The 11,666-nt window shown below is 41.5% G+C and overlaps 2 pseudogenes; one reads left to right on the top strand and one right to left on the bottom strand.

The window, feature by feature from the left end:
- The first annotated feature begins 5,675 nt into the window (after positions 1-5,675).
- On the top strand, positions 5,676-8,051 carry LOC116539017 (annotated as a pseudogene).
- Positions 8,052-8,351: 300 nt separating this feature from the next.
- LOC116539024 lies at positions 8,352-9,486 on the bottom strand (annotated as a pseudogene).
- Between the last annotated feature and the right edge of the window lie 2,180 nt (positions 9,487-11,666).

Below are 11,666 nucleotides of genomic sequence, written 5' to 3'. Positions count from 1 at the left end.
AGATGCTAAATAAATATTTTAAATGAATCATATTGCCTAATCTAATTGTGTTTCAACAGGGAGCTGTTGGCTGACTATTATGCTTTAAGGACTATAATGGCCACTAGGCAAATTTTTAAAAAATTATTATTATTTTTAAGTTCCAGGGTACATGTGCAGGATGTGCAGGTTTGTTACATAGGTAAACGTGTGCCATAGTGGTTTGCTGCATCTATCAACCCATCACCTAGGAATTAAACCCAGCATGCATTAGCTATTTTTCCAAATGCTCTCCCTCCCCCCAATCCAGCCTCTGACAGGCCCCCAGTGTATTGTTCCCCTCCCTGTGTCCATGTGTTCTCATTGTTCAGTTCCCAGTTATGAGTGAGAACACATGGTATTTTGTTTTTGTTTTGAAATAGTCTCGCTGTCGCCCAGGCTGGAGTGTAGTGGTGCAATTTCAGCTCAAGGCAAACTCCGCCTCCCATGTTCAAGTGATTCTACTGCCTCAGCCTCCTAAGGAGCTGAGACTACAGGCGTGTGCCACCATGCCCAGCTAACTTTTATATTTTAGTAGAGATGGGGTTTCACCATGTTGGGCAGGCTGTTCTCGAACTCCTGATCTAGGGGGATCCATCCGCCTCAGCCTCCCAAAGTGCTGGGATTACAGGCATGAGCCACTGTACCTGGCCAGCAAATATTTTCAACAAGTTATTTCTTCCACATCCTTCAGTCCAGGCCTTTGAACAGCATCAATGGGTACAACTCTGAACAATAAAATATAACACTGTCAGATCCTCATTCAAAGTATTTAAAGGAGTTGTGAATGTGTGCTCCTCCTTCTTCAGACTGTAAATTTGATAATGTGGGGTTTTGTATATTTTATTCTTAGGTATGTATTATTCTTTCTCCTCTCAGTAATTTCTTTATGATCTGTTTCCTTTCTTGTTTCATTCCCCTCCTTCACCAGTTCTCCACCCTAAAAATTTGGGAGACAGGATATCCAGAAAAACAAATCTTTTACTGTAATCTCTCTTTCAATGTTATCTCAATTTTGAATAGATTTAAGTAAAATAAGCTAATTATTTCTTAGATACAGATATTAGTAGGCATACAATTTTATTCATCTAACTCTGCTAACTATAAATCTCTCTCTGTTGACAACATGTACAATTTAAGTTGGAAGGATAAAAAAAGAAGCAGGGGAGGCTTCTGGAACTAGCAACTGTGTTCGTCAAATATCAGAATTGCTTGATGGTGTTAATGAGGTGCTTGCCCATTAATTTTAAGTTTGATTTTCAATTTATTTTGACATCATCACTCTGCAATGTATTTTTAATTTTCCTTATTAAAACTTTTAATTAGTCTTCCCAAAATTTTAAAGCATAACCAGCTATTATTGTATTTAATTAGAGTATTCTAGGTAGTCAGAAAGATATTTGAAAATAAGTTGATTCAAAAATTAAGATTTAGCAACAGTAAATCATACGTGTAACCTCTCCCTGCTGCTTGGGAGGCTGAGGCAGGAGGATCACTTGAGGCCAGGAGTTCAAGACCAGCCTGGGCAACATAGTGAGACCTCATCTCTATTTTTTTTTTCTTAGCTAAGTGTGGTGCCATGTGCCTGTAGTCTTAGCTATTCGGGAGGCTGGGGTGGGAGGATTGACTGAGTCTAGGAGTTCCAAGCTGCAGTGAGCTATGATTGTACCACTGTACCCCAGCCTGGGCAACATAGTGAGACCCTGTCTCTAAATATGTATATATAAATAAACAAAAGTTAAGATTTGCTTTCTAATGCATTTACATTAAAATATTTGATAAGTATGTTAGTTTGCTTCTGTGACTCCTAAATAAACTATAATGACTTGAGAAGTGTATCTACTACTTTTTTTTTTAATTCATCATGGAAGCTCAGTGTTCAAGACAAATGTTGTTAGTCCTTATTTTTTTGGTTACTGTAATTTTTAAAAAGTTATTCTCAGCTAATGAATTGAAGTTACGCTTCCACATTTGGACATCATTACATTACTAAGAGTACTAGGACTTTTTTTTTTTTTTTTTCTTTTCTTCTTTGAGACAGAGTCTTGCTCTGTCACCTGGGCTGGAGTGCAGTGGCACGATTGCAGCTCACTGAAATCTCTGCCTCCTGGATTCAAGCAATTCTCCTACCTCAGCCTCCCAAGTAGCTAGAACTACAGGCACATGTCACCATGGCTGGCTATTTTTTTTTGTATTTTTAGAAGAGACGGGGTTTCACCCTGTTAGCCAGGATGGTGTCAATCTCCTGACTTCGTGATTTGACCACCTCGACCTCCCAAAGTGCTGGGGGATTATAGGTGTAAGCCACCACACCTGGCCCAAGTACTAGGACATTTAAAAGGTTAAAAATGCATGATTTTAAACACTTGGGGATTTCAAGATAAAAGCATAAAGTTATCTGTGGAGACATTTAATATGTTACACGAGGGCTGAAATAAAGTCTTGAGATAAGAATAGTGTGTGTGGAGGAGGGCTTGAAATATCCAAAAGACCAACATTTTACTCTTTAAAATGGAAATTCCCTGATTTAGTGACTGAGAATTCTAATCACATCACATGCCAGATTTTAAAGTATTTATTTTTAAAATCAATTACTGGGTGCAGTGGCTCATGCCTGTAATCCCAGCACTTTGGGAGGCTGAGGCAGGTGGATCACCTGAGGTCAGGAGTTCGAGACCAGCCTGGCCAACACAGTGAAACCTGTCTCTACTAAAAATACAAAGATTAGTTGGGCCTGGTGGCACACGCCTGTAGTCCCAGCTATTCCAGAGGCTGAGGCAGGAGAATCTCTTGAACCCGGGAGGCAGAGGTTGCAGTGAGCCAAGATCGTGCCACTGCACTCCAGTTTGGGTAACAGAGCACGACTCCCTCTGAAAATAAAATACAATAAAATAAAAAGCATCCACCTAGAGCCTCTAGATGACTTTTACTGGTTTCAAATTTGTTTGGCTTCATTAATCTTGTTGAGTAACACTTGTACTTAGGTCATGAACATTCACTTGTCTACTGACAGCAGTTGTGAGTAAAATCCACTCTCAAGGTCTCTCTCCTTGAACAGAGAATGTACTGTAATAACAGGTCTCATTATCTCACCATGATAAAAAAACCTCAAGCATTTTCTTTGAAGGACTCAAATTACATCTGTTGCAACACCAGTGCGTCAGCTCATTAATCTCCTTTCTTCCCCACCCATAACTACCTGCATGCAATATGATTCCAGGTTTCCTAGTGTAACTTAATGTTTATTAAATTTAAAAAACACAAATTAGTAAGTTAAAGTAGTAGTTGAATAGAGGTGAAGTGTCACCTTTTTTTGTTGTTGTTATTTTTGTTTATTTACTCCTTTCCATTCCCAATTATTTCTGCCATCTGGTGCAAAAATATGATCCAACAAAAGTGATTCTCCCCTCTCCCCACACACACCTGTCATAGTCCCAGGAGTTGCATACCTTACTTTTGTTCTTTGGTTTCCCATTTTCATGTTCAGTTTATCCAGCTGCTACCTTTCTTTTAAAGTAAGGGTTATTTGGTGTATGATATATACATACATTAAAAAAAAATTTAGAAGACCCTATCATCTCAGCCCAAAATCTCCTTAAACTGATAAGCAACTTCAGCACAGTCTCAGGATACAAAATCAGTGTGCAGAAATCACAAGCATTTCTATACACCAATAACAGACTGACATAGAGCCAAATCATGAGCGAACTCCCATTCACAATTGCTACAAAGAAAATAAAATACCTAGGAATACAACTAAGAAAGGACGTTAAGGACCTCTTCAAGGAGAACTACAAACCACTGCTCAATGAAATATGAAAGGACACAAACCGATGGAGAAACATTCCATGTTCATGGTTAGTAAGAATCAATATCTTGAAAATGGCCATACTGCCCTAAGTAATTTATATATTCAATGCTATCCCCATCAAGCTACAAATGACCTTCTTCACAGAACTGGAAAAAACCACCTCAAACTTCATATGGAACCAAAAGAGAGCCCGCATAGCCAAGACAATCCTAAGCAAAAAGAACAAAGCCAGAGGCATCACGCTACCTGATTTCAATCTATACGACAAGGCTACAGTAATCAAAACAGCATGCTACTGGTACCAAAACAGAGATATAGACCAATGGAACAGAACAGAGGCCTTGGAGGCAATACCACACATCTACAACCATCCGATCTTTGACAAACCTGACAAAAACAAGCAGTCGGGAAAGGGTTCCCTATTTAATAAATGGTGTTAGGAAAACTGGCTAGCAGTGTGCAGAAAGCAGAAACTGGACCCCTTCCTGTCACCTTATACTAAAATTAACTCCAGATGGATTAAAGACTTAAACATAAGACCTAACGCCATAAAAACCCTAGAAGAAAACCTAGGCAAAAGCATTCAGGACATAGGCATAGGCAAGGACTTCATGAGTAAAACACCAAAAGCAATGGCAACAAAAGCCAGAATAGACAAATGGGACCGAATTAAACTCCAGAGCTTCTGTACAGCAAAAGAAATAATCATTAGAGTGAACTGGCAATGAACAGAATGGGAAAAAAATTTTGCAATCTACCCATCTGACAAAGGGCTAATATCCAGAATCTACAAAGAACTAAAACAGATTTACAAGAAACAAACAAACAAACCCATCCAAAAGTGGGCAAAATATATGAACAGACACTTTTCAGAAGATGACATATATGAGGCCAACAAACATATGAAAAAATGCCCATCATCACCGATTATTAGAGAAATGCAAATCAAAACCATATTGAGATACCATCTCACACCAGTTAGAATGGCAATCATTAAAAAATCTGGAGACAACAGATGCTGGAGAGGATGTGGAGAAACAGGAATGTTTTTACACTGTTGGTGGCAGTGTAAATTAGTTCAACCACTGTGGAAGACAGTGTGGCGATTCCTCAAGGACCTAGAAATAGAAATTCCATTTGACCCAGCAATCCTATTACTGGGTATATACCCAAAGGATTATAAATCATTCTATTATAAAGACACATGCACACGTATGTTCATAGCAGCACTGTTCACAATAGCAAAGACCTGGAACCAACCCAAATGCCCATCAACAATAGACTGGACAAGGAAAAGGTGGCACATGTATACCATGGAATACTATGCAGCCATAAAAAAGATGAGTTTGTGTCCTTTGTAGGGACATGGATGAATCTGGAAACCATAATTCTCAGCAAACTGACACAAGAACAGAAAATCAAACACTGCATGTTCTCACTCATAGGTGGGTGTTGAACAATGAGAACACATGGACACAGGGAGGGGACCATCACACACTGGGATCTGTTGGGGAGGGCCAAGGGAGGGACAGCGTGGGGGGTGAGGTTGGGGAGGGATAACATGGGGAGAAATGCCAGATGTAGGTGATCGGGGGATGGAGGCAGTAAACCACATTGCCTATGCAACAATCCTGCATGATCTGTACATGCACCCCAGAACCTAAAGTACAAAAATAAATAAATAAAAAGTAAAGTAAGAGTTATTTGTACAACAAAGCTAGATGATAAATTGTCTTCCTCAAAAAACAAAATACGGGCCTGTTCCCTCTGCTGTGAGACTATCACTCCACCAAAGGGGTCAATTTGTGTGTACTTTATGTGACAAAATTTGCAGTCACCTGGCCAAACCTTTTTTTGTCTCTTTGGGTGACTTAAAAACTGCACCCCAAGTTGTCTTTCATGGGGATATCCCCAAGTTTTATTTGCTTTACTGTAGGGTTGCCTGCCAGTTTTTTTATGAGGATGGAAAATTTGGGCCTGCAGTTGCTGAACTTTTCCATGGCTCTGCTGGGCTGGGTGGGCCCTGTGGCCTGTCCCGCCATACTGCAGTTGCAGATGAGCTCATGTGTGGGCAACAGCACCATCACAGCCCAGGCCATGTACAAGGGACTGTGGATGAACTACATCATGCAGACCATGGGCTTGATGAGCTGTGAAATATATGACTTGGTGCTCACCCTGCCAGCAGCCATGCAGGCCCCTTGAGCCCTAATGGTGGCATCCCTTGTGCTGGGCTTCCTGACCATGTGTGTGGCCACAATGGGCATGGAGTGCATGTGCTGTGGGGAAAATGACAAAGTGAAGAATGCCTGTATAGCTGATATGGTTTGGCTCTGTGTCCCCACCCAAATCTCAGCTTGAATTGTAATCCTCATGTGTCAAGGGAGGGAAATGACTAGCTTATGGGGGCAGTTTCCCCCATGATGTTCTCATGATACTGAGTGAATTCTCACAAGATCTGATTTTTTTTTTTTTTTTTTTTTGAGATGGAGTTTCACTCTTGTTGCCCAGGCTGGAGTACAGTAGCTTGATCTTGGCTCACTGCAACCTCTGCCTCCCAGGTTCAAGTGATCACTCCTGCCTCAGCCTCCCAAGTAGCTGAGATTACAGGCACCAACCCCACCACGCCCATATAATTTTTGTATTTTTAGTAGAGGTGGGATTTCTCCATGTTGGCCAGGCTGGTCTCAAACTCCTGACCTCAGGTCATCTGCCCACCTCAGCCTCCCAAAGTGCTGGGATTACAGGTGTGAACCACCACACCTGGCCCTGATGGTTTTATAAATGGTAGTTTTTCCTGCTCTCTCACATGCTTTCTCTCTCCCGCCACCACGTGAAGAAGGTCCTTCCTTCCCCTTCCTCGATGATTGTAAATTTCCTGAGGCCTCCCCAGCCATGATAAACTGTGAGTCAATTAAACCTCATTCCTTTATAAATCACCCAGTCTTGGGTATTTCTTTATAGCAGTGTGAAGACAAACTAACACAATACCCATGGTTAGAGGTGTCATTTTCATCATGGCAGGTCTTGCTGCCTTGGTAGCTTTCTCCTGGTATGGCCATTCAGATTGTCACAGACTTTTACAACCCCTTGATCCCTCTGAACATTAGGTATGAGTTTGTTCCTGCTATCTTTACTGGCTGGGCAGGGACTTCTCTGGCCCTCCTAGGAGGTGCACTATTCTCTTGCTCTTGTTCTGGGAGTAAAAGCAAAACTGGGTACTGTGTACCCCACTCTTACTCTAAGTCCAACTCTGCCAAGGAGTACGTGTGAGCTGGGACCCCTTTGCCCCAGCCTGGCAGGATATGGGTGTATCTAGATGCCTGAAAAGACCTGGGGCAGAGCTCAGCCTGTGGGCAGGTTGCAGGGCAAAAGCCTCCTGGTCACTCCATCCCTGCACACCATGTACTGTTCTCTGGGGGCTGGGGTGGGAGACACAAAAAGAGAGGAGAGTGCACATTTTGTATAGTAATAAAAAATAAGTTTTGGAAAGTAAAAAAATACATGTGAGCATGTAGCGATAGATCAGTGATAGCTACAATGCCTACAGTATTGATATCTATACAGAAACATGTTTAGGGAAGCAACAGGGCATCTCACTGACCTGGGAACAACAAAATAACCAAAGGTACTCACTGAAAGTTCAGAGAGTCAAAGTGAGAACAGGAATTAAAACTGTAGGGGTAAACCTCCATGGCAATGGTCTGCAGTAAGGGCTAAGAGATGTAAAACAGTCTGGGTCATATAAGCTCTTAGAACTAACCAGCCTTTGAGGATAAAGATCCATACTGTGGATCTTTTGAGGATAAAGATCCATACTGTGGGGACTTGCTGACCAATCTAAATTGAACAGGATAGTGACAATAGAGACAAAGGGAAGAACAGGACCAGAAAAAGTAGGGGAGGGTAACAGAGTCTGGAGATCTCAGAAATTAAGCCACCAAATTTTTGACACTTCACAAAAACAAGAGGAAAGCTGTAGTCATAAAGTTATAAAATCCATACTTCCCCTCTAATAGTTCAGGAAAATGAAATTCACATGGAAATGAACATAATAGAAAAAAGGACAAAAACCACATGATCATCTCAATAGATACAGAAAAATACAAATTCATAATATAAATTCTCAACAAACTTAGAATAGAAGGCAACTTCTTTAACCTTCAACCTGGTAAAGAGTATCCACAAGCTGGGCGTGGTGGCTCACACCTGTAATCCCAGCACTTTGGGAGGCCAAGGCAGGTGGATCACGAGGTCATAAGTTCAAGACCAGCCTGGCCAACATGGTGAAACCCCATCTCTACTAAAAACTATAAAACTTAGCCAGGCGCGGTGGTAGGCGCCTGTAATCCCAGCTACTCAGGAGACTGAGGCAGGAAAATCACTTGAACCTGGGTGGCAGAGGTTGTAGTGAGCCAAGGTCGTGCCATTGCACTCCAGCCTGGGCAACAAGAGCAACACTCTGTCACACACACAAAAAAAAGTCCTTAAAAAAAAAAAAGAGTATTCACAAAACCCCCAGTTTTGTTTTGTTATTTTACAATATGTGATTTTTTGTGTTTAGCATCTCTCTTGACTTTGTAGAGATGAACAGACAGAAGAACTAGAATTGAAGCTTGGATAACAAACTTGCGATTCCAAAATGGGCTAGAGGCAGTATATGTTAGGATCTTGGCAGCAGCCAAGATGGACTATTTTTTGACCAAGGAAGTCATTTTTAGGGACCTTAAGGTTGGGGTACAGAATGAGTTGGAGTGAGTGCCCAATGATTCATACACAACAGGCTGATAGGATGAGCAGCACTGGGGAATCTGGGTAGTGTGTCTGTATTTCTCAGGCCTACACTAGTCTCGACTTCACCCTCTGGTATTGGTGGTTGTTAAGTTTCTTGTTTTTGCCAAATACGCTTGCATTTTACTCTCTTAAGTTTTGCTCTGTGGTTCTTGAACCAGACCTGCCGTACTGTTGGATGTATGTCTGTTTTCAAGGCCATTGACAGCTAGGGTTTGGGTATGGGTTCTCATTGAAAAAGATGTTCAAATCTTCCAGTAGCTTCTCAGTGAACATGGTTCATTTCCTGTGTTGAATGCATCTGATGCTTGCCTTTGGGAAGATCCTCTGAGTCTGACATCTTCTAATCCAGATGTGCTCCTATGTTCAGGTCCAGTGATAAGAAATAGCAAAGATTGAATCCAGACTTGAATAGCTTACTCCACAGCCACATCCGATTCTCAACCCCTTCCAACTCTTTCTCCCTATCTGCCTCCAATCTGATTCCTGGATCCTCCAGAAACCCCTGGATTTCTCCTTATCCTGTCCTACATCACACCTAATGGTGAGAGACTGCATGTTTTCCTCCAAGACTAGGAAGAAGGCAAAAACATCCACTCTTGCCACTTCTATTCAACATTATACTGGAGGGTCTAGTGCAATTAAGCAAAAAAATTAAAAAGCATCCAGATTGTAAAAAAGGTAAAATGGTCTTTATTTGCTAATGACATGATCATCTATGTAGAAAATCCTAAGGAATTTATATACACATACACACACAACTATTAGAACTAATAAGTTCACCAGAGTGATGGGATACTTAGTCAGTATACAAAAATCAACTGTATTACTATGTATGAGCAATGAAAATTCCAAAAGTGAAATTAAAAAATAACTCAATTTACAATTGCATTAAAAAGAATAAAATACTTAAGAATAACAAAATAAGTGTAAGACATGCACACTGAAAATTTAAAAATACTGATGAGGGAAATTAAAGAAGACCTAAATATATGGAGACATCCCATGATCATGGATTGGAAAACTCAGTAATATGGCATTTCTCTCCAAATTGATTTGTAGATTAACACAATTTCTATCAAAATTCCAACAGAACTTTTTTAAGGCAATTGACAAATTGATTTCTGGGAGACAGTTCTCCATAGACATTTCATAGCTCCACACAGTCCAGGTCTTCTGAACAAAGAGCATGTTTGAATGGCAAAGGTCCTAGAAGTTAGAGATTTAGAGCTGTGTCTCCCTAGTAGACATTTGCTGATATTTCAAGATAATAAACTTAGAGGCCTTCCACTCCCCTCCCCAGTGAAGATTTGTTTACATTCAAGAGAAAAGATGAAGTCATTATCTCTTTCTTCCTAAACGGGAGGATGGGCAGGTGTGCCAATAAACCTTATATAACATCAGAGTCTCCTAATTGGGGGAGTTTTCTCTTGTGGTGAAACCCATTGCTTACTCAGGTAAACATCTGGTTCTCATTTGTGTTGCCCTGTGGAGAACTGGGGCATGAGGAATGAGGCGCTAGTAAGATGGTACTATGGATGCTGTTTTTACCATGAATTACAAACCGTCTATCTGTCCTTGACACAGGGGTTTGATATCTTCTGTCATCACATATATGTGAAATTGTCACAAACTAACTTGTTAGTTTGCAAGTAGAGTAAAATCTCAGACCCTTAACAGTTTATGACTTCATACCGATCCTGAAATTAAATGAAATAGATCCAGTACACCCCAAACAACTTTGAAAACGAAGAACAAAGTTGGAGGACTTTTAACTCTCAACTTGAAAACTTATTTACAAAGTTCAGTTATCAGTACAGTGTGGTGCTGGCATAAAGACAGACATATAGATCAAAATTACAGAATTGAGATTCTAGAAATAAATCTTTACATTTATGGTCAATTAACTTTTGACAAAAGTACAAGGCATTTCAATGGGGAAAGAACAGATAGTCTTTTCAACAAATAGTACAGAGAAAATTGGATACCTACATGTACACCATACTAAAAACTTAACTCAAAATGGAACAGAGACCTAAATATAAAAGGTTAAGCTATAAAACTTGTAACAGAAAACAGGAGAGAGCAATATGGCAGAAGAGGAGGTTCCCTCACTCATATCCCCCCCCCAATAAGAATTCTGCACCCATCCACAGACAAAAGTGTCTTTGTGGGATCCTTGGGATACAGGTAAGAAGTTGTGAAATCCAGTGGAGCCCAAGACCTAGGAGGGTCATTTTGAGAGTGCAGACCCACACCTAGGTGGCAGACCAGCTGACTGCTGTCCTGACTTCAGACCTGGAAATAGCCCTGTTTTTCTAAGGGTTTGGCTGCAACCCCATTTGGCATTGAGCCTGCTACCAAAACCATTTGCCAAGGGGTCCTGGAAGAATCAGGCACACTAGTTCCTCAACAGACAGGCCTACCAACATTGGTGTAGGTAAAAAATCCAAAAGCTATCCTGTAACTCAGCCCCAGCCCCTCTCAACAGTGGTCCCAGATTGGTACTACTTGCACAAGGACCCAGAGGGAAATTTGCCCATATGTGCTACTGGGACAGCCTTGCTGGCCTCCATCCCACAGTAAATCCTGAAGGGGCCCTGTCTCAGCTACAGCCCCTCTCTGCCACAGCCCAGGAGTATTCCCACCTACGCAGAAAACTGCTGGGAGACTAGCCCGTCTGAGCCATCATGACAGGCTTGCCAGCTTCCTTCCCACAGCAGATCCTGAAGAGGCCCAGAAGCTTCACTCCAGCCCAGTCTGGGAACAAACCCAAAAGCACAGAGAACTGCTGCAAGACGTGCCTGTCTATGTCACCAGGACAGGCTTGCCAGTCTACATCCCATAGCAGACCCTCAAGAGGCCCTGTCTCAGCTTCAGTCCAGAGCTATTCCACCTGTGCAGGAAACTGCTGGGAGATACATTGGGACAGGCTTGCCAACCTCTGTCTCCTAGCAGTTCCTAAAGGAGCCCTGAATCTCAGCTCCAGCCCCTCTCAGCTGCAGTCCTGGAGCAATCCTTCCCACATAGGGAACTGTTAGTAGTC

This window comes from Sapajus apella, unplaced genomic scaffold, assembly GCF_009761245.1.
Source record: "Sapajus apella isolate SASKATOON/1434 unplaced genomic scaffold, GSC_monkey_1.0 scaffold125, whole genome shotgun sequence".
Lineage (NCBI taxonomy): Eukaryota > Metazoa > Chordata > Mammalia > Primates > Cebidae > Sapajus > Sapajus apella.
Note: the sequence above shows the minus strand (reverse complement) of the source record. Positions and strands in the feature narration are given on the sequence as shown.